At 42.0% G+C, this 23149-nt stretch overlaps 1 protein-coding gene and 1 pseudogene across 1 annotated transcript in view; both read left to right on the top strand.

Moving 5' to 3' along the window:
- Zeb1 (zinc finger E-box binding homeobox 1) overlaps positions 1 to 23149 on the top strand; it is a 164886-nt gene that overhangs the window by 25915 nt on the left and 115822 nt on the right. The window lies entirely within an intron of this gene.
- On the top strand, positions 4863 to 6600 carry LOC129692813 (60S ribosomal protein L30-like; annotated as a pseudogene).

Genomic DNA, 23149 nt, shown 5'->3' on the forward strand with positions numbered 1-23149 from the left:
TTCTTAGTTCTGTTAGCAGCTTTGTAAATACGTTGGTGTATTTGATGGCTCTTTGTTCACATTTTTAAAGTAAATTGTTTTGTGGGAAAATGGGGCAGGACTGTTCATCCATTGGAGTGCAGACTAGACCTGTTTTTTTCTTTCAGGAAGCAAGAGCCTATCTCTGCCTTTATTCAGAGGAGACTTCATCACTATTAATAATTTAGAGAAGCAAGCGTTATTAATGGTTTGGGAGAAATCTGACTCTAGCTTGTCTCTGCTGATCAAGAGCCAGGCTCTCCTTTCTAGAGTCTCTGTGAAGTAAATCTCAACAGCACTCAGCCGCAGAGAAAGATTTGTCTCCAGTTTAAGACGCTTGGTTATCTGTCAGGCAGGAGTAAGGTTCGCGAATGAGCACATCCGCACTGGGTGCCTGCACTGACGACAGAGGAGGCTTTGTTATTGCCCAAAAGCTGCTCCTGAAAGCTACTTGCTGATTTGGGGTCACTTAAAAATTGGCACCTTGGTCAGCTTTACAAAATTTAAAATTAAAGATGTAAATTTTGGATACAACACAATCTGTCATGTGATTAAACTATTCCTAAACAAGAAAAAATGTTAGAGGTTGGCTAAGGAGTGATAATCTTGCAGCTTTTCCTTCTTGGGGTTCACTATTGAGAGCGCCCTGGTAGAGTTAGTTAGAAATAGTGAGTTCATGACTTGGCTGAATAAATAATTCAAACTGTACAAAAGAGGCTTTTTCTCTTCCCCAGTCCCTTTCTCCCCATTATGCTCACTTTCTCTCTTTCAAAGGCCCCTTTACAGCCCAAGAGCAGCTCTGTGTGAATATGGAAAGGCTCGGGCATGGTTTCAACCTCGGGCTTAGCGGAGCCTGGGGGTCACGTGAGAGAATGCAGACTGTCTTCAGTGTGTGCTCTGTAGTGGCAAGAGAGAAATCTACCAGTTGAAGCTTGAAGCTCAGAACCTCGTGGGAGACAAGGCCTTAACGCTTCTAGCCAGATGTAGCTTTGCTTTTGAAAAAGTCCTTCAGTGCCTGTTTTAAAAGTTGTTCGGAAGTTGAGTAATTCACTGAATTTCTCTCTCTTTTTTTCAGAAAATTTTACTACATTAAATATTTGGTAGAGCGTGTGAGTTTACATTTTAATTTTTAAAATCCTTTAATATGTGAGAAATTTGAAGACGTATGGTGTGTATGTGGACATCTAGCTTTCCCTGCCCTTTATTACTCTACAAAGTAAGAGTTCCGTACACTCCTTCGGCTCTGTAGGCTACGGCTCTCGCGGGGCGTGCTGGCACAGGGCCTGCTTTCTAGCTGGGCATTTGCTGGTTTCAACACCATTGGAGATGAGGTTTACCCTTCAGCAGTAAACGTCGCCCTTAGATCTGGTTGGAAGAGTGTGATACCAAAGCATCTGTAATTGTGAAATGTATGTGGATTAAGCACATTCTGTGGGATAATATGACATTTAGAGGCAGTGGGCTGTAATCTATACCCCTTTCAAGGGAAAATATTTGTGAACAGGAGTTCTGCTGTTTCTCCAATACACAGTGCTTCGTCAATGTCTTTGTCCCTCGGTTCTGAGTAATATAAACTAGCACGTTTGGTAGAGCTCAGTGCTCTATGCTCTGTCATAGAGCTACATGATGCAGAGCACGTAGGATACAGTGTTAAGCTAAGTGCTATATTTCCCAGCAGTAAAATACATCTTACCCATTTGCCCTTTTCTCAAACTTACGGTGCTGCCCTTATTTTCTCAGGACTAAATGATTTCTCCAATATTAACTTTAGAAATAACGGTATTTGTATGACCCTCTATGATTTTAAATACTGAATTCTGTTTTGTTTTAATTTAAACTAAATGGAACCATCAGCAAGTCTTAAAAGTTAGGCATTGCTGTTGTTTTTCCACCTTTCTATCTCAGTAATCACTAAAACCCAATGTTCTTGAGTTTTGCTGGACTTTAAATGGTGGCGACATTTTTGAAGTGCATTTTTAAGGAGTGTTTCTTCCAGTTATCATTGCTGCATAGAAAGCAACGCTGAAGTTAGGTGGCTCCAAACAGCAGTGGGTTACTGTTGTAACTGTGAGGGCTGGCCCTGGGAGTCTTCAGCTCTTTCTTTTTAGCAGGGGATGCTGGGAAGGGCAGCTGCAGTTTCTTCCTTCCTGGTTGGCAGGCCCTGGTTGGCAGGACCAGAGCATGGCCCTGGTCCTCCTCACAGTGTGGTAGGGATTTCAGGGAGTGTTCCAGAGACAAAGGCACCATCTGCACCCTATCCATTCATTTGCTCATCCATCCGTCCATCCATCCAGCCAGCCAGCCAGCCATTTTTGTCACCATGAATTTCTAATGATTGTGCGAGGGGCTATCATCAGGAATTGCAGCAAACCCACCACACATGCTGAGGGAGGAGCCTGGAGTCACTGAGCTCCTGCACACAGAGCAAATCAAAGCCACACTCCAGAGCTTTTCCTGCCCTAGTGACCTGACTGGGTATTTTAAATGTGTGTTCTGGAAGATGGATGGCTTCACCAGTCTTCACAGAACAGATCCAAGCACCTAAAGAGCTCAGGACAGAGAGGCAGCCTGAAGGCCCCCAGCACCAAGTGGGCTTCTGTCAGAGGACAGAAGCTGGGAGGCCTGGTCTGCAGCGCTCATCCTCTGCCTGCTTTTGCCCGTGTTGGCAAGCTGACCTTCGTGTACTCCTCTGAGAAGCTGGATTTTTCAAGGTCTAGATTCTGAACTTTCCCAGAGTTCATCCCACTTGGTTAGTTAAAACAGGTTCTGTGAGCAGCATGAATGAAGGGAAATGTGTTCTTTATGACAAGAACACTGAAGGAAAATACATTGATGGTACTCATGTGACTTCCATGTGCTCCAGGCTTCCTGTGGGCTCTCAGAACATGCACTGTAAGACAGTGCTTACAGAGATTTGGTAATTCATGGCAATTATCTCAAGATTTTATCTTTTATACTCACCATATATATATATATATATATATATATCAGAATAGCTTGACATATATTTATACTCACTGTGTGTGTGTGTGTGTGTGTGTGTGTGTGTGTGTGTGTGTGTGTCAAGCTCTTCCAAAAGTTCTGGTTTGAAAAAGTTGTAGCAATTACATCATTTACAGGTCTTCAAGCATCTGTCTAATGCTATAGCTAGTTTCACACAGTACCATACAGACTGCACAATACCAGACACAGTACCATAGTGAGCTGGTCTTTGGTAAAAGTATTTTAAATAATTGTTCTTTAAATAAGTATTTTAAATAAGCTCTTCCTCCTTGCCATAGTTCTTCGTTATACATTATATCTAACTTCCATTTTCCAGAATAATCTCGTGACTTTGCTGAGCGGCCTTGTCCACCACACATCCACTCACTTTGGGCAGCTCAGACATTTTGTATGATCTGTTCTCCAGATCATTAGCCGTTTGGATATAAGATGCTGAGTAATGAAAGATAGTAATTTCCAATGGAAATTTTTCTTTTTCTCTCCATTCCCATGGTGATGGAAATAGAAGACAAGGCTTTGCGTGTACTAAGCAGCAAGCACTATGTCAGAGCATTTTCATTTCACCTGAGTTGTCATATTTAAGAAAGACATAGAAAGACAACATTTCCTATGATTAAAATCGGCGGAGCTAAAGTTTTCTTTATGAGTCACTGGTGTTTGTTCTAGTCTTCGCGGTCACCAATCTCACCAATCTGTATGACAGTGACAACACAGTCTCATTCACCAAATCAGACTCACAGAAAACCGGCCATCCTTAAAGACGAAGAATAAGAACCCTTGTTGCTATTTGCTCTGAGAACTAATATTGAGGATTACATTGGTCTTAAGCAATATCTACAAAAGGCAAACATTACTGTTTTAAATAATAAATAAAACATTACTGTTTCAAAACAGATAATTAAAAGAATAAAGATAGCCATAGGAAGGACTTTAGAATGGTAAAAAATTATTAGCTTTTAGAATATATGAGAAAAAGAGGGCTGCTGCTGTGTGTGTGTGTGTGTGTGTGTGTGTGTGTGTGTGTGTGTGTAGGGGAAGAAGGAAGGCATAGGTATTTGGGATTTTCCTTTTCTTGCCAGTTTGACATTTAGAGAAATTGGAACAGTTTTGTTGCAGCTATTATTCTGTAAAGGCACACTACAGTTTCCATGATGGTAAGAGTTTGCTTTTGGATCTTTGTTTCTAGAAATAGACTCCTAGTTAAACTAAGAGACTGAGAAAGAAAACATTTTGCAAAGATAGTTTCAGGAGTTGTTATGAATTACTGTGGTTTCTGAAGCAGTGATATCTCTGTTTTGTCTGTTTTGTCAAGCCCAGCGAGGCAGACCCAGTGCAGGCCTAGATTGTGGCATTCATCTCTTTAGGGAGAAGCAGTGGGGTGGGAGCAGTCTGTGTGCACCTGGGCAGAGAGGGCAGTGTCTGACATTCCACCCTCCATACTGTGGCCAACATTCTGGGAAGGGCTCTGAAATAAAGATTGTATGCAGGCTAGTTGTTGATTGTAAAGTGTCTTTAAAATAGCCTCTACTGATCTTTGTACTGAGCATATACTCGGTCCCTTCCTTCTGCCTTATAAAAGTCTTCAAGAGACAATTTTAAAGCTAGGAAATTTATAAATACTGAGAAAGAAGAAGGAAAAGAAGAAATATTGTTTTCAAATATAAAATTTACTGCATGTTATATTTTTATTCTAAGTTCAGGAAGCTATTCATTATTACCAGATGTTTTCACATGTTTGTAAGCAGCTGCCATGCAAACTCCATGATCTGACATTGAAAATGCAGAATGGTAGCTCAGGGGAGAAGAGCCGCAGCACGTAGGCAACACCGACACAGCTAGATGGGAGTCTCATGCTTTTCCTCTGATTCAAAAACACAGAATGGCAGGAGTGCGGCTAGTATCGACCTAAGCTTGACGCCATCCCACTGAAGTCAAGAATGTGACAAGGCTGCCCACTGTTCCTGATTCTTTTCAGTGTTGTGCTGGAAGCAATAGCTGGAACAGTAAGGCAGGAGAAGAAAGCTAAAGGGGTACAGAAAGGGAAAGGATGCTATCTGCCTCTGCTTGCAGACGGTTATTCTACATAAGAGATCCCAGAAACTCTCCCTGAAAACTAGTAGAAATGATAGTTTCAGCTGTGTAGCAGGATACAGAATCAGCCTGGAACAAACCAATAGCTTTTCTAGACAGCAACAGCAAACACAGAGGGAGAGACTATGGACACACTCAAGGTCTCAGCAGCCTCATAGAAAGGAAATAACAGGGATAAAACCCACAAAGGGGGTGAAGGACCTCTGCAGAGAAAAACTTAAAATTTCTGAGGGGACAGATTAAGCACCAGGAAATGGAAAGGCGTCCCATGCTCATGGATTGGTAGAATCAATATAGTGAAAGTGATGATTTTACCAAAAGTATTTTGCAGATTCAGTCCAATCCAATCAAAATCCCTATCCTATTCATCACAGAAATAGAAAAACCTATCCTAAAATTCACATGAACTCACAAAAAAAAAAAAAAAAGAGAGAGAGAGAGAGAGAAAATTCCCGAGGGAAAAGAACAAGGATGGGAGGATTACTATTTCAAATCTCAAGATATATACAGAGTAATTAAAACAATATGATACTGGCAGGAAAACAGACATGTGAACTAGAATAAAATTGGAAACCCAAGCATGAGTATACATAACTTCAGCCATTTAATATTCAACAAAGATGCCAAAAACATAACGCTGAAGAAAAGAGCGTCTTTACTAAGGAAAAACTGATGTCCATGTGCAGCAGAGTGAAATTAGAGCCATACCTATCACCTTGCACAAAAACCAGCTCCATAATGCAACAAACCCAGCTGTGATACTGGAAACCTGGAGCTGCTGGAAGAGGAGCTATAGGATAAGGTGTAAGGAAGGACTTCCTGAATGGGACTCTGTTTGCTCAAGAATTAGGGCTCCTTCCTTTCTTGCTTATTGGCCATCTTGGTGGCTGATCTTGGTTGGGGATAGTCCTGCACCTCAGGCAGGAACATGGTGGCCTCAAAGAAGACAGAAAAGTCTCTGGAGTGGATGAGCTCTAGGCTCCAACTTGTTAGGAGAAGTGGGAAGTACGTGCTGGGATATAGACTGAAGATGAGCAGAGACGGCAGAGCGAATTGGTTATCCTCACCAGCAACTGCCCAGCTCTGAGGAAATCTGAAATAGAATCCTGAGCCACTCTTGCTAAAACTGGTGTCCATCACTACAGTGACAGTGGTACAGAATTGTGCACAGCGTGTGGATAATACGACAGCATATGCACAGTGTCGTTGGCCCAGGGGATTCTCATATTCTTAGCAGTGTGCTGGGACAGACTGGTGAAAAGTAAACCAGGAAAATTTCCTTTAATAAAATTTTGCCAGAGCTCTTTAAAACAAAATTGTAGGAAAAGAAAGAAAGAAAAACAAACCAGGGAAGATGAAGACCTCAGAATGGGAGAGAGTCTTTGCCGGTTTTGACAGAGGACTAATACCCAGCATATAAAAGATTTCAGAAAACAACATTAAAAAATGGGCTTGAGAGCTATACCAAGAGTTCTCAGAAGAAATAGAAATGGCTGAGAGCTGTCTCAGAGATGCTCATCATCCTTGCAATCAGGGGAATGCAAATCAGACAGCTTTAACATTCCATCTTATCCTAGTCATAATGGCAAAGGTCAACAAAACCACCAATAACAAATGCTGTAGAGAGAATGTGGCCATGTCCCTTATTCATGATTGGTGGGATTACAAACTGGCTCAGCCACTGTGATAATCAGTGTGCAAATCGTTAGAAAGCTGAAAAATGTGTCTGCCATCTGACCCAGCAATACCACTCCTAATATCTGCTCAGAGGACAACACCCTACTCCACAGACACTGCTCAGCCATGTTCATTGCTTCCATGTTCACGACAGCTAGGAAATATAAACAACCTAGACATGCTTCAGCAGGTGAATGGATGATGAAAATATAGCACACATACACTGTGGAATACTGTCAGCTGTGAAAAACGAAAATTTCAGGTAAATGGCTGGAACTAGGAAAAAGTGAGGTACTCCAGATGGGCAAACATCACATGTTCTCTCTTGTCTGGACTTCCTAACTGCACATCTTCAGGTGTGAGTATATAACTGAGAGTAGATGCAGAAACCAGGAGAATAAGGAGATTATTGCTGGGGTTGGGGAGCCGCAGAAAGGGAAGGAGAAGGGTATTGGATCAGGGAGATAGGAAAAGTGGGGGCTCTGATCAGGAAAAGGGGAAATAAATACAAAGAAGGAAGAGGCTACAGTAGCAGTGAGGATGTCTGAAGAGGGTGGGTTTTGCTGAGAGTGGACAGATAGTCTTCTCCAGGGAAGAACGGGTCAGTTGGTTATCCAAAGCCAGTAGCCCTGAAAGTACACAGACAAGAAACAGAATACACAGGTATTTAGGAATACATAGGTACACCCCCCACACACACTACCTCCACCACCAGCAAAGACAGCACAACTGTTGTTTAAAGAAAAAGAGGCCATGGATTTGAAAGAGATGAAGGAGAGCTTTTATTGGAGTGCTTGGAGGAGTGTGTGTCTGTGTCGGGGAGGAATGATATCATATCAAAATTTCAAAAAAAAAAATTTTTTTTTCAGGTTTTTTTTTTTTTTAAAGCAAAAAAGAATAGCAGGAACAAGATGCAGCTGAAGCCAGAACAAAGTCGCTTCTTTTTTTAAAAATTAAGTTAGTTACTTAGTTAGTTAGCTACACAATATTAATTTGTTTGGAATGTGTAATTTTCTCTTCCAAATCCAGGGGGAGAAGAATTCGATTCACTGCCCTGTGAGCAGCACAGTTTTCTTTACGACAGAACCCTGCCCAGACCATTGTGAATGAATGGATCGATGAATGATTGATAAAATGGGTACCCACAAAGTGTGGCTTCTTCATTACGACTCAGACAAAAAAGCAAAGTTCATTTACAAAGCAAAAATACTTTACTTTTAAGGTCTTAAAGCTCTCTTATGAAGACATTAATTATGTTTTGCTATTTTGACTGCAATATCTTTCCCTAATTTACTGTATATTTCCTTTTAGTTTTCAGATTTCTTAATATCAGTATTTTAGTATCTGGGCCACACAAACATTACAAAGAGGTGGGTCCGAATGGTTTCTGTGTGTCCTCGGCAGCTTCGTTATTTGGTTTCCTTTCAGCGGAACCTGTTTATTTCCATTTGTGCCATGCCCTGTTAATTCTTAATTCTCCGAATTGTGTCCCTCCCACCCCCTTAAGTAGGGGCCACAAAGCAGGTAAATGACTGTGGTTTGAGCTGAGATATTTTGGAATTGTTGCTACACATAAGATCACACCTGTTAAATTACTCACTGTCGTGCTAATTATCATGTGGAAGCTTGCTTAAAAAGCTGGGGACAGTGTAACTTCTTTCTTTAGCACTGTGCTTTGAGCCCTGGGGCTTGCTTAATGCTGCTGCCCTGCTCTGCTGCTGTAACGGTCTTTGAGGACACAGTCTGTGCATAGTTTGGTACTGAGAGACTCAAAGCGCCAGCACCATGCATGCTTTTAAAATGTGATGCTGCCCTTTTCTGGAAATAAGATTAGTGGTCTTAAAGAGAGAAAAGGGAACGTGGAATCAGATCAATAAAAGCTTCATCTTCATAAAGTACTATCGAATCTCAAATTTCACTCACACTTTTGTAAAACTTTGTAAATGATGTAATTGCTGCCCATTTGTGTTAAGAGTGGTGTTCCTGAAAATTAAAAACTTATTACTTTCAGAATTTATCATAGCTTTTATTTAACTCCTCTGTCTCTAATATACAATTCATGCTATAAGCATGCTAAATACACAGCTGGTGCTGCAGCATTTCAGTGGAGAGGTGATGTGATTGAGCAGCCCCTCCCTGTGTTATCATCAGTGCAGGGATTTCCAGGAGCAAAATGGACTCAGATCATGGGTGTGATTTTTGATTTGAGGCTTCCCTTATGCTTAAAAGATTAATGATACGTAAGTAAAGGTGGCTTCAGTCTAAATGAACAAGGATTTTTGTTCCTGCAGGAAGAAATGACCTTTGCTTTTAATGAAATTTGACTAGAAGCATTAGAAAGGTGTGTTGCTGGTAAACAGCAAAGCTTTTTGTTGATTGTTTTGCATATTTTGCATTATTTGTTTACCTGAAGACATTTGTTGTGTGTAATCTAAGCTTTGAATTCTAGACTGCTCATTTGAAATCTGGCTGTTGCGGATTTCACTAAGGCCTGGAGCGAATCATTACATTATTCATTTGAGATTTTGGGGTTTTTAGTGAAAATAGTTTTTTCCCTCTTTCATAATATATTCTGGCTCCCTTCCCCCAGTTCATCCCAGGTCTTCCCCTCCCATCCAGATTCACAATAAGATGAAACAAAACTAACACATTAGAATTGGACAAAATAAAGGGAAGGAAAAAGAACCTAAGAGACGCTACAAGAAACAGACTAACTTGTTTGCACACTTAGGAATCTCGTAAGAACACTAACTGAAAGCCATAATACATATGAAAAGGACTGGGTGTAGGCCCTGTGCTAGCTGCGTCAGACTCTGAGTTCATGTGTGTGTTGACCATGTTGGTCTAGACAACCTTGTTCTCTTGCTGTCCTCCATCCCTCTGGCTCTTGTGCTCTCTCTGCCTCCTATTTTGCAGGGTTCCCTGACCCCTGCGAGGAGGGAGTTGATGAATTCACCTCATATAGAACTGGGTGTTCCAAAGTTTCTGATTCTCTGTGTGGTGTCTGGCTGTGGGTCTCTGTATTTACTCCATCTGCTGCAGAAAGAAGTGTCTCTGATGCTGCCTGCAACCTATGAGGATCATTGGGAGTCATTTGTTGTTTTACTGCTAGGTGTTTCCTTTCCCTTCCTCCCTCCATCTCTCCCTCTTTCCCTCTCTCCTTTCCTTCCTTCTTCCCTCCTTCCTTCCTTTCTTTCCATCAGTAGTATTTGGTTTTACTCTCGGTCCTTGGGCCATCTACTCTCAGATTCTTGGTCAGCCAGGCAGTATCATGTATAGGCTTTATCTTGTGGAATGGATCTTAAGTCAAACCAGACATTATTTGGTTACTCACACAAGCTTGGTGCCACCGTTGCCCTAGCATTTCTTTCACGGACTCCATTGTCATTGCAAGGGTTTGAGGTTGGGTGAATGTTTCCATTTCTCATTGGTAGCATACTGAAGACACTCGCTAGAGCGTGGCCTCTGTACAGCTTCAGCTCAGCTTCTCCTGTTTAATGATTTGTGTAGACATTGTCGTCAGTGAGGAGGCCTTACTGTCATTTGTGGAGCACTACCTACCTACGGTCTTGGCAACAGCCTGTGTTTTCTATTGTCAGGGGGTTCCCGTGGGACCTTCTTGGCCAACAACTGTTACACGTAACCCGGTCCTGATACTGGGAGCATCATTCAGTGAAAGGAGATGGTGAGTGGGGCTGTCTCCCTATTGTTTGGTGGTCTCAGGGTGCCTTCATGAGTATAAATGTAGGCGTTTATAGTTTTAAACTAGTTTGCCATTATTTTCTAGCCGTTCTGTGTATTAAACTTTTTTTTCCCTCTTTCTCCAGTAACATTCAGGGTCCTTAGGTGTATGTTCAAAAGGGGGTTGTGATCTGTGAGCATTGTCAGCAGAGGAGCACCATAAATCCGAGGATTGTGGCCTAACACCAGAACTTACCTCTTTTCTTCTCTGAACTCTCTGTGGCCACCACTAGACCACATTTGACAGTCCACCATTTCCTTTCTCCCAAATGTACCACTGCAGAATAGGAAGTTGCCAGAAAGAAATAAATCATCATCATTTTATGTGTTTTCTCCCTATAGTCAGTTGATGAGTTGATGGATTCTCATCTCTCACTACTGTCAAAAGGAGAAACTAGAGCCTAGCATAGCTGTCCTCTAAGAGGCTCCACCCGGCAGCTGACAGGAACAGATGCAGAGACCCACAGCCAAACATTGGATGAGTGCAGGGAGTCTTGTGGAAGAGTAGGGGAAGGATTGAAGGACCCAGAGGGGACAGGAGCTCCACAAGAAGACCAACAGAGCCAACTAACCAGGGCCCAGGAGGGTGGGCTGTGGAGACTGAAGCACCAACCAAGGACCATGCATGGACTGGACCTAGGTCCCCAACACAGATGTAGCCAATGGGCAGCTTGGTCCTCATATGGGTTTCTTAGTAAGGGGAGCAGGGGCTGACTGTGACATGGACTCTGTTGTCTACTTTTCAATCATTTCCCCTGGGTGGGTGGGCTGGCTTGCCAGTCCACAGGTGAAGAGGATATGCTCAGTTCTGATGAGACCTGATGAGCTGGGGTGGGTAAAGAGGGAGGCTGGGGTGGATAAAGAGGGAGGGGTCCCTTTCTCTGAGGAGGAGGGGAGTAGAAACAAAGGAGGGTGGGAGTGAGAGGAGAGGAGGGAGGGGCCTAAGTCTGGGATGTAAAATGAGTAAATTAAAATTAAAAAGAGTGTCCAGCAGCATTGCTAACATATCTTCCTGAGTTACTTGTTAAGTTTTGAGCTGAGAGTGAAATGGGCATCCTTCAGGTTGGTGGGTGTGTGGTTATGCTGACCCCTCTGCAGTCCACCAGGCTCCTGCTTTCTGCCACACTGTCTTCTCTGACATCAGTAGTTTTCCTTCCTGTGAAATGTCAGTTATCTTAAGGCCTCCGTGGTGTCTGTCCTGTGTCCCTGACTCAGTCTCTTCCTTGTGTCTTTGCTGGTTAATACCTCTAGCTAAAATATCTTCTCTGTGTTCCCAGTTTATACTGCTCATTGAATTGAAACAAGCCTTCTTCGAGAGCGAAGAGCGTGGAGGTTGTTTTCTGCCTGAGATCCTGGGAGGGCATGTTGTGTTATTCCCTCTTCCTGTAACACTGGGCAGACTTTGCCATGTATAGTGAGAATGCAAGCACTGAGACTTGTCTGTTAGAACTTTTGCCTAAATGTCATTACTGTTCTCTACTCAAGAAGGGATAAAAGATGGGTCTTCCTTCAATTCTTTATTGACCTGGGATCCTTCATTTCTGTTTCCATCTGTTCCTGGTTCATAGGCACACTGGGAATGGCTGTAGGTTTCTGGTTTGGCTGCATGTGCTTTGGAAAAGGAAGTTAAGTTGTTACTGAACTTTTAAATTCCAGTTTTGCTGGGGGTGGTGCCTCATACCTGTGATCCCAACAGTTGGGAGGCTGAGGAAAGAGGAGCCTGGGTGTATACACAGTGTGTTCCAAGCCAGCCTGTTCTACACTAACACCCTCTCTCAAAAAAGAGAAAGATTTTAAAACGGAAGCTATTGTGCTGCTTCTTACTGTATGTGGTAGGTGGTATCGTGTAAGCGGTGTGTGACAGAGGTCTGTGATCTTTCTGCGTAATCGAGCTCTTTCAAACACTGGACTAATTCTGCTGAGCACGCGCACGTGTGCACATGCACTTGTGGACACACAGGCAGAGAAAACATTGAGATGGCCACTTTGTGACCAGTACGATATACGTGAACTGTCTTACACTCCGTAATCTTGGTACCGCATGATAATCCTTTGTCTTTTAAAATAATAGGTGGCCAAATGTTGCATGCCATTTGGGTTCACAGCCCCTGACTCTGGAGACTGAAAGTGATGGGTGTGTTGGTGCACGACAGCACTGGCTTGTCCAACACTGTCGTCTGTTCACGGACTCTGGTGATTTTAGATGTTGCCTGATGAGTGCTCTTCTGAGACATATGAACAAAAGGCAGGCTGCACTACCCTGGAAATGCCTGGGTAAAAAGCGTTCTACATACAGTGCAGCTGTGGGTGAAGCGGACAGCCCTTACCGTCACCAAGCTGGGGCGTCTCACACACCTTACACTCAGGGCTCCTTCCACTCAAGACTGTTTTGTGTGACCCCAAGCTTACAGGCATATAAAAATGGCCTACAAGTCATGATCATGAATACATTCTCAACAGTTCTTTGATGTATATGTAATTTTTTTCTTTTATTAAAGATGAAAGCAAATATGCATACTAAGGAGATGGATGTACTTGTTTATTTTTTAAATTAAATGCTGGTTGAGTATTTGATTCTGCAGGACAAAGAACATATTTATTGTTTTCCAGAGTCAATGGATAGTTTGATTTTATAATTATCAGCGCTGAGCATGCTGCTCACATCACTACCTAATGCAGAATGGATGAAGGAAGCTTAAGAGACCTCAGAAAATGCTGGAAACCTTGGCCTAATCCCAAGCCTGAAAACCCGTCAGCAACACCGATAGCAATGAAAAATTAAACAGTGCGACACAGTGCATTCCAAAGACGCAGGAAGTTGATACATGCTGAGGAATGGTGGTAGAAAAATACTTAAAAGTCTGTTTTCTGTACGTGAGCATTCATGCTGTCCAAGAACAGAAGGCTGTGAGCAGTAGCAACCCTGCTGCAGTCTGGATCTGCACGGGGACGTGCCCGGCAGTGTGGAGGGCCTTGCGTGCGTGGCCTGTGCGGTGCAAAGTGCGCACGCTGCGGGTTCAGAGCTGCAGTGCCGCAGTAAGACGTAGCAGGGGCCTTTGTCACTGTTTGATTTCTAATTGACTAGGGGTTGCTACATATTCAGAAACTTCATTGTTGATAAATTTTCATAGCCCTCACTTAGTTTGCTACCCCTTCTGCAATCACAAGCAGGTAGAAGATGGGACCCAACAGTGCCTTCCAACAGCGCTGTAAGAGTTTCTGCCTGATGACCAATGACACTGCACATCTCTTTAAGTGTTCCTCCTCCATTCCGTAGTCCTCTGTTGAGAATTCTCTGTTTAGCCCTGTACCCCATTTTTAGGTGGATTACTTGGTTTGTTGGTATTTAACTTAAGTTCTTTATATATTCTGGATATCAGCCCTTTACCAGATACAGGGTTGGTGAAGATTTTTCCCAGTCTGTAGGCTGTCATTTTGTCTGACGACAAGTGTCCTTTGCTTTACATAAGCTTTTCAGTTTCATGAGATCCAATTTATTGATTGTTGATCTTAGAGCCTGTGTTGTTGGTGTTCTGTTCAGGAAGTTGTCTCCTGTGCCAATGAGTTCAAGGCTCTTTCCCGCTTTTTCTTCTAACAGATTTAGTGTGTCTGGTTTTATGTTGAGGTCTTTGATCCACTTGAGTTTAGTTTTGTGCAGGGTGATAAATGTGGGTCTATTTGCATTTTTCTGCATGTAGACATCCAATTAGACCAGCACCATTTGTTGAAGATGCTGTCTTTTTTCCACTGAGTGGTTTTTGCTTCTTTGTCAAAAATCAAGCATCCATAAGGTGTATGGGTAGATAGGGGAACCCTATTCCGTTGCTGGTGGGAATGTAAACTTGTACAACCACGTTGGAAATCAATCTGGTGCTTTCTCAAGATCCAGCTTTACCACTCCTGGGTATATATCCGAAATATGCTCAACTATACAACAAGGGCATTTGCTCAACCATGTTTGTAGCAGCTTTATTCGTAATATCCAGAATCTGGACACAACCTAGATGTCCCTCAGTTGAGAAATGGATACAGAAATTGTGGTGCATTTACACAATGGAATACTCGTCAGCAATAAAAAACAAGGAAATCATGAAATTTGCAGGCAAATGGTGGGAACTTGAAAAGATCATCCTGAGTGAGGTGTCCCAGAAGGAGAAAGACACACACGGTATGTATACTCACTTATAAGTGGATATTAGACTTATAATGTAGGATAAACATACTAAAACCTATTCTCCTGAAGAAGCTAAACAACAAGGAAGACCCTAGGGATGATGCTCAAACTTCATTTAGAAGGACAAATGCGGTAGACATCGCAAACTAGAGAAGAGAGGGAACAGGACAAGAGCCTACCAGAGAGGGCCTCTGAAAGACTCTATGATCAGGGTATGGAAGCAGAGGCTGAGACTCATAGCCAAACTTTGGGCACAGTACAGGAAACCTTATGGAAAAAGGAAGAGCTAGAAAGACCTGGAGGGGACAGCAACTCCACAAAGAGAACAACAGAGGCAAAAGAAAAGAAAAACAAAACAAAATTAGGCCCAGGGGCCCCTGCAGAGACTGATACTCCAACCAAGGACCATGCATGGAGATTACCTAGAACCCCTGCACAGATGTAGCCCATGGCAGCTCAGTATCCAAGTGGGTTCCCTACTAAGGGGAACAGGGGCTGTCTCTGACATGAACTCAGTGGTTGGCTCTATGATCACCTCCCCCTGACAGGGGAACAGCCTTACCAGGCCACAGAGGAAGACAATGCAGCCAGTCCTTATGAGACCTGATAGGCTAGGGTCAAAAGTAAGGGAGGAGGACCTCACCTATCAGTGGAGGAGCATGGGAGGAGGTGAGTAATGGAGGGTAAGATTGGGAGGGGATAAATGGAAGGGACCACATCCAGGACACAAATTTAATAAATACTAATAAACAATAAATAAAAGAAAGAAAGAAAAAAGAGTTTCTTCTTACATCTGAACAGTAAAGTCTCTTGCTGCCCAGGCGCTTATATATTATATTGAGAGGAAAGATGCATTCTATCACATTAAACGGTGAGACTTGTTTTTCCAGTACTGTTCAGTTTAGATAATCTCTCTCTCTCTCTCTCTTTCTCTCTCTCTCTCTCTCTCTCTCTCTCTCTCTCTCTCTCACACACACACACACACACACACATACACACACACACAACCAAGAATGAGAGAGAAATGAATGTGAATTCATGGAAATTTTAGGAAACTCCATTTAATGAGTCTTTCTCTGTCAAACCTTACGGATTATACTATTTGCATTTTCTAAGGCTTATGGGCTATCTGAAAATGTAATATTAGCATGAATATTAAATAGTTCAGTGTCCAAGTGGGTTCCATAGTAAGGGGAACAGGGATTGCCTCTGACATGAACTGATTGGCCTGCTCTTGGATCACCTCCCTCTGAGAGGGGAGCAGTCTTACCAGGCTGCAGAGGAAGACGCAGCCATTCCTGATGAGATCTGTTAGACTAGGATCAGAAGGAAGGAGAGGAAGACCTCCCCTATCAGTGGACTTGGGGAGGGGCATGCGTGGAGAAGGGGGAGGGAAGGTGAGGTTGGGAGGGGAGGAGGGAGGGATTTATGAGGGGATACAAAGTGAATAAAGTGTAATTAATAAAAATTTAAAAAATGTTGAAATTTCTCTTAATCCTCCACAAGGTGTCTTTTTTCCAAGACAGTTTCCCTGTGTAGTGTAGGCTGTCCTGGCCTTGCTTTGTGGACCAGGCTGGCCTTGAACTCACAGAGACTGCCTCCCTCTGACTCTCTCAAGTGCTGGGATTACAGGCGTGTAATCTGGCTTGGGTGTCTTTTTTGGTTTTGGTTTTGGTTTTCCATTGCAGTAAATGTAGTATGTAATATTCTTAGGGGTCTTAGTCTCATTGATAACTGTGTGACTTTGGTCAAACAATGGCATATTTCTGGGTCTGTTTATTTATTTATAAAAAGAAGACATGGTGTTTAAAACTCTTGTACATGTATTTCTGTTTCATCAGTGTGCAAGCTCATGCATGTATAGGTATAGGTATGCATGTATAAGCTCATGCATGTATAGGTATAGGTATGCATGTATAAGCTCATGCATGTGTAGGTATAGGTATGCATGTATAGCTCATGCATGGGATTCTCCTGCTGAAATATGAAGCAACTTTCTTGTGTAGGGTTGCTAGCAGTAGTCATTCTGTATGTTCATGATCTTGTTTGTCTCAGGGAGACTTGTCAGGTTTGTGTCTGGATTAAAAGAGAATTTATAGCCATGGTCCTGTGAACAGTCAAGTGAGTGAACATGTTTAGAACTGTACCTCTCCTCTGAAAGCCTGGCTTGGAGGCTGGGGGAGCTAATTCCATGCGCTGCCATTGCTTTTGACTAAGGCTTTTCTCTCTGACCCTGCACTTTGGGGACATGAGGACTTCCACAGCCATGGTCTATGCCCAGTCTCTGTTCGCTTTGTAGGCTTTATTAAACCAGATCAGAAAAAGTAATTTCACCTAGAGAAAATTCTTGGTGTGAATTAGGCTTCTCAGATTGGCTCCATGTGTCATCAACCGGTTCAAAACCCTTAACATTGCTGCAGTATGCTTCCTTTCATGGTGGAAATCCAGTTGTTCATGCAGCATGCTGCCCACACTCTGTGCTTCAGTGTTTTTGAGTCTATAGTATGATCCAGTCATTTGCACAGCATACTTCACACGCAGGCATGCACACCAGTGAGGTTTATGTTATAAAGCCCTTAAGAAAAGAACCCTTCATCTGAAGCTCCAGTACTTAAGACTGAACTCTGTTGTTCTCCGTATAGTTTGTAAATGCTGTGCCTGTTGAGGGTTTGGATGACTTAAAATTAACAAAGTAGCAAACAGTGCAATGTCCTGTTTCTGGGAGAGCAAACTCTTTGGTGCGCAATAATTGCTCTGTTAAGGTTCTGTCCTTAACTATAGTAAGGACCTCTGTCTGAAACTCATTTCTTTTGGTTTATTCATAAGCTTATTCAACCTGTAGCCTCTCTTACTTAGTACCTTTGTAGCAATTTCAGGTTATGATACAGGAACATTGGATTGGTGGAATGATGTATTATGCATGTGTGGATGGATGGATGGATGGATGGATGGATGGATGGATGGATGGGTGGATGGGTGGATGGGTGGATGGGTGGATGTATGGATGGAATGGTGTGTGGATGGGTGGGAGACTGGGTGGATGGGTAGATGGATGTGCGTCTGTGTGATTGTTCATGGACTCTGAGATTTGAGATCTTTAAGCTGTCGAGATATGTGCACTTGATTTTGGACCTACTGTGCTGATACTCAGAAAGTTTTTAATGAGTATGAGAAGCATCAAAACAGTTTGCAGAACCGAGTAATAATAAAGACCAACTAATGGCCAGAGCTTGTACAGGACTGACAGAGTCCCCAGAGAGCAGCCACCAATTCAGTACTGGGGAAGGGAATTGGTGTGAAGAACTGAAGTGTTTTTTGTGACAATTGTGAATGGGTGACCTTTTTTTCCCCAATACTAAGATGGTATTTTTGGTCATGGCCTCTGTCTGCAGGGTGACCTTGCATTTCTTCTGTGGTACAGGAGGGCTGTACACAGTTAACAACTTACTGGGTATTTTGAAAATATGATTATTACATCACCACAATTATTGCATCGTCAAATAAATACCATCTTTATTATATATATGTTTGGGTGATTATGAGACCCTTAGGGGGTAGACTGAACCTAGTTAAAGCTCTTCTCTGAAGATACTGGAAGTTTTAGTTTTGGGTCATAGCATTTCTTCTCAAACATGATATGACTGCTTAGGGAGGCAGACCATGCATTTTCTTGATCTCCCAGCTTACTGTCACTGCTCGTTATCAGCTGGTGGACATGGGAACGACATAACAAGGTTTGGGTGATTTAGTTTCAGTTTAGATTCTCAACTGGCAATTGGCCAAAACTTCCCATCTGAAGATGTAAGCACCCAGATGCCAGTTTGGCTACTGACTACTTACATAGGAAGACACCGTCAAGAATAATGAGTAAGCTATCACAAGGAAAGCATGGTGAGAGCTTTCACCTAACTTCATGTGCGTTTATGTGCATATAGCATATACATTTAAAATAAAGTTGTAGAGAATTTTTATTGTGGGACATAAGACCAAATGTACAAGTTTTACATGTCTGTTACATCTTACAAGAGATTTTATACATACAAAGTTAAGAAAACTAATAAATGAAAACATTAGTTTATATGGTTCATGCAGAGTTTAACAAGTTTAGTTTTTGGTAGTTCTTCTGTTGCTCATTATCTTTAAATAGTGTAAATGCTGCTTGAAGAAAGTAAATTTTAAGAATATTTATACCAGACTGAATTTGCCTGTGTAATTTCTAAGTATCTCTCGAATATATATCATAAAGTTTCTAACAATCTGTTGGATAATGATTTTACCTTGATATCAAAATAATATAAACGGGGAACAAATAAAATCTGTTTCCCTTGAAAACATTACTATAGAAGTCAGGTGGGGTACACCTGTAGTCCCCACACCCTTGAGACTGAGGCAGGAGAAATGACGGTTTAAAAATGCTTCTGTGCATTGAAATTCACTATTATGCCTTTGTATCAAATACTTATATTACAAATTGTTTCTATAACCAAAATGAACCAGATTATTATTCATAATACCAAACTTTGGTGATAAAAGCCAGGTTTCTCTGTCCATTCTTTTTATGTTTACACTGAAGCAGAAAGCCCAGTTTGCTTTATTTTGATATGCTACAAATGAACTTAAACTGAGATTTTTTTTTTTTTTTTTAGAATGTATTTGGTGTCTACAAATCTCTTCATAAGTACATCCCTGTCTGTTGGATTCATGATTGTTTTGGTTTAGCTTTGGGGAGGAGCAACAGTTTTGAGCTAAAGCCAGCATTTATGAAAGCTTATGTTATCATCACCACGGCCATAGTAGCTTTATGGTAACTGGAGAGTAACTTCTAAAGACTGGCATGGTGATGCTGTGTGTTAATTCTATTGACCAGTTTGCTATCACACAGGATTTTGAAACTGAAATAGTTTGAATAATTTTTCTTGCTTAGCTAGAGATGTGAAAAGTATATTAATGGAGTCTGGCCATGTTTTTAGCCGTTTTCTACCCTTAATGGTAGATTTATCAGAATTGCTCCATGACAAGCCCTGCCTCAGCATCTCCCTCAAGCAGTCATTCAGATGTTGACAGTGCTGGGTGCTCACAACATCACCCGCAGTCAGAAGGCAGAACTGTATGTGCAGACAGTGGCCTGAGGAAGCATATCTTGCCGTGAGGAGAGAAGCAGTAATTTGGGATATGAATAGGTAAAGCATTAACTTGTTTCTAAACTTTTATATTATATTGCACATCTTTTAAATAAAACCTTGGAATGACTCAGTTCTGACCATGGAGAAATACATTTTTAGGCTTCTTTTATAGTTTCTTATATTGCTTAAACATTTGCAACAGAGACTCGTGAAAGCTGAATTCTTAAGAGAATTTTATCTGTGGGAGAATTCCTACAGGATCCTGCAGTGTTTCAGAAATTATGCATGGAGAACTCTGAATTTTTCAATTGATAGAAAGTCATGCAGACATTTTAATGTATGATTTCTTCATCGATTTTAATCCTGTTAGAAGAATGTAATTATTTAAAGGTTTTTGCATCATTAAGTTTTGAAAAATAAAATGAGGGCATTTAGATGTCTAGAGACACTAGTAAATGTTTGAAAAATAATAAAGTTAGTTATTTCCATATGTTAGGTCATGAATATTTTGAAAACTGGTCACTTAGGTGTTAATTTTACCATATGTTAACTATACTAGTGTCACTGGCACCGAGCGTGCTGCTGGCATGTTTGTGTGGAGCCATCAAAGTCAGGTGGGCAGCGTTTGCCTTTGGATTTGCTCTGTGCATAGAGCCTTGACTTCTTCTCTTTGACCCTTTATTAAACTGTGTAACATTGTTGTGAATCGGTCATGTCACACAGAAAACTAACATCAGAAAAGTTCATGTTTTTAGAGCTAATGATCCTCCCCTAATTTACCAGTGAGAAGCTTCTTCACAGGGCTTCTGGAGGGGCTTCTTGGGGATATGGAAACTCTTCTCTGTAGTACACCTTGTGGTGTTCATGACATGTTCTCTTTGACCACTCCTTTGGTTCTGTGGGTTAGCTTTGACTGGTCCAAGATGTCAGCTAGAATGTTGCTGCCATGAAGAAACGTGAAACACAGAATGTAAGGGAGAAAGCAATGAGAGTGAGCAAGCTCAAGGTATGGTGTGTGCCCAGCCAGAGATGGCACAGTGAAACCCGTTACACACACAGTGGAACACTGCTGCACACAGGACGCAGATGGAGGTGACGCATCGTAGCTCTTCCGCTGAAATGCTTATTAATGGCTTCCAGAGGCAAGCAAACGCTAAGAGGGCTTTTTAGAGTATCTCTAGTGCAGCAGATGCATTATGTTGTTGCAGCGTCTGTCTGGATCTTTGAAGCTCCTACTGCCAGAAGAAACAAGTTGCAACCAGGAACGGTGTGGAGCTGGAAGGTTCAAGCTGTGTCCCATCTGTAAACTCAATATCCTGACAATAACTGTCAACATGTCATATTTTATGTGAGGTTGATGTTGTCGGATATTAAACCACCACTTAGGGTGGAGCTTTACTGAGGAAACCGAGGAGGTGGAAGATAAATCCCATGCACACATGAAATGACTGTTGTGGGACCTACTGTTAGACGTGGCTGGGGACACTGGGGCGTGTGCTGAGCGTGCATGGTCCTTGGGCTGTGCTTTTAACACAGAGCAGAGATGTGGAGAAGGTAGTTTCAACCAAGGACCTGTGGCATTGTGAGAACAAGCGACCTTTCATCAAGACCCCTCAGGTGCTGCCCGTTAGTGTGCTAACAGTCTCACTGATAAATCCGCCCACGATTCACCCTCCTCCTGAGATAGGTTTCAGTTTGGCATAAAAATTTGGCAGGGAGTCTTTGAAAGTGTTTCTTAGAAAGCAAAACAGTCTTGTGTGTATGTCTTCTTTAATACATTTTTAAGTTAGTGAATATGGCAAAACTTGCACAAGCCATCTGTTATGTGTGTCATTCAGTACACACCTATAGCGCCTGTCATGGGTGTTACACATTAGACAGGTCATTTCTTTACACGTGTCATTGGATAAAGTCATAGCAGGCAGTTTCTAAGCACACGCATGCTGCAGTTAAGTTGGCTTCTGGGTCAGACTGGCTGGAGTGCTTTTACTGCCTACCCTTACCAGTCCAGAGCCAGGGAACACTTCCCCGTGCTTCCGTTTTCTTCTCTCTGAGGTGGAGCAGGAGTATACATCATGCAGAAAATTAGACTGTGTTATGCATATTAAATTTCTGGAGCAGCATTTAACATGTAAAAGGTGCTTAGCATGGCTCCATATGTTATTGTTGTAACATATGTAATTATGTAACATATGTCTATATGTAACATATGTCTGTATATGTAACATATGTAACATATGTAATAATAATGATAACAAATCTCTCATAAACTGCCCTGCCTGGGCTTGGGGTGGAGCTTAAAGGCAGAGCACTTCCCTAATATGCCCCAGAAACCACGTTCCACCAGATTCAGAGCTGCACCCCTGAAATAAGTCACCTCTAATATGCAGATCAGACTCATTACCAAGACCTGTAACCACTGTTCCAGTGAGAGAAGAGACCGGGGATTTCCACCTTGTCTGTGGTTCCTCTTGAACCACATGTCAGCGGCCACTCCACAGAGGCCTTCATAGTCATACTTCCAAGACCAAGGCCACCCAGGCATTTAGCCTATGACTCCTGACTGTCCCAACCCAGGAGAGGGGTCGCTCTCACCTAGGGAGGGCTGCCAAACACTGTCATATACCTTGTGAAAGTTAGCCAGAGTATGGTAAGCTTGTGAATAAAAAGATGTGCTGAGTATTCTCTCCCCCGTGAAGACGTGCTACAGCAGCTTTTCATCCCTAGCTCTAGCTTATACTGTGGGTTTGTAACCCTGAAAGGACCTAGTGATACTTGTTACCTTACCGGAAAACAAAGTATTCTCTTAGCACAGTCCTGTTAGCATGAGCAGTGGTGTTTGAATTGTGAGGCTTTCTATACATTTCAATTTGATGTCCTACACACACTGTATATTTGATTTGATGTCCTACACAGATATGTGTATTCAGAATTAAATGATTTTTTTTCCCAAGTAATACATTTGCTGAAAACATTTTCAGTTGAAATTTAAGGAGACAGTTTCTTTATAGCTTTGAAGTTTACATATGCAAAAGAAGAACATATATGGTGAATTAACTTAATTATCTTAAGTACAAATATTTTTTGTTTAAATAATAAAATAAAAAGAGGGTTGGAGAGATGGCTCAGCAGTTAAAAGTACTTGTTGCTCTTGCAGAGGACCCAGGCTCAATTCTCAGCACCCTCATGGTGGCTTACAACAATCCATAATTCCAGTTCCCCAGTTTCAGATGTCCTCTTCTGACATCTGCAGACACTGACATACACACACACATACATACATACATACATACATACATACATACATACATACATACATACA

Source organism: Psammomys obesus, unplaced genomic scaffold (genome assembly GCF_907164565.1).
Source record: "Psammomys obesus unplaced genomic scaffold, mPsaObe1.curated_primary_1811, whole genome shotgun sequence".
NCBI lineage: Eukaryota > Metazoa > Chordata > Mammalia > Rodentia > Muridae > Psammomys > Psammomys obesus.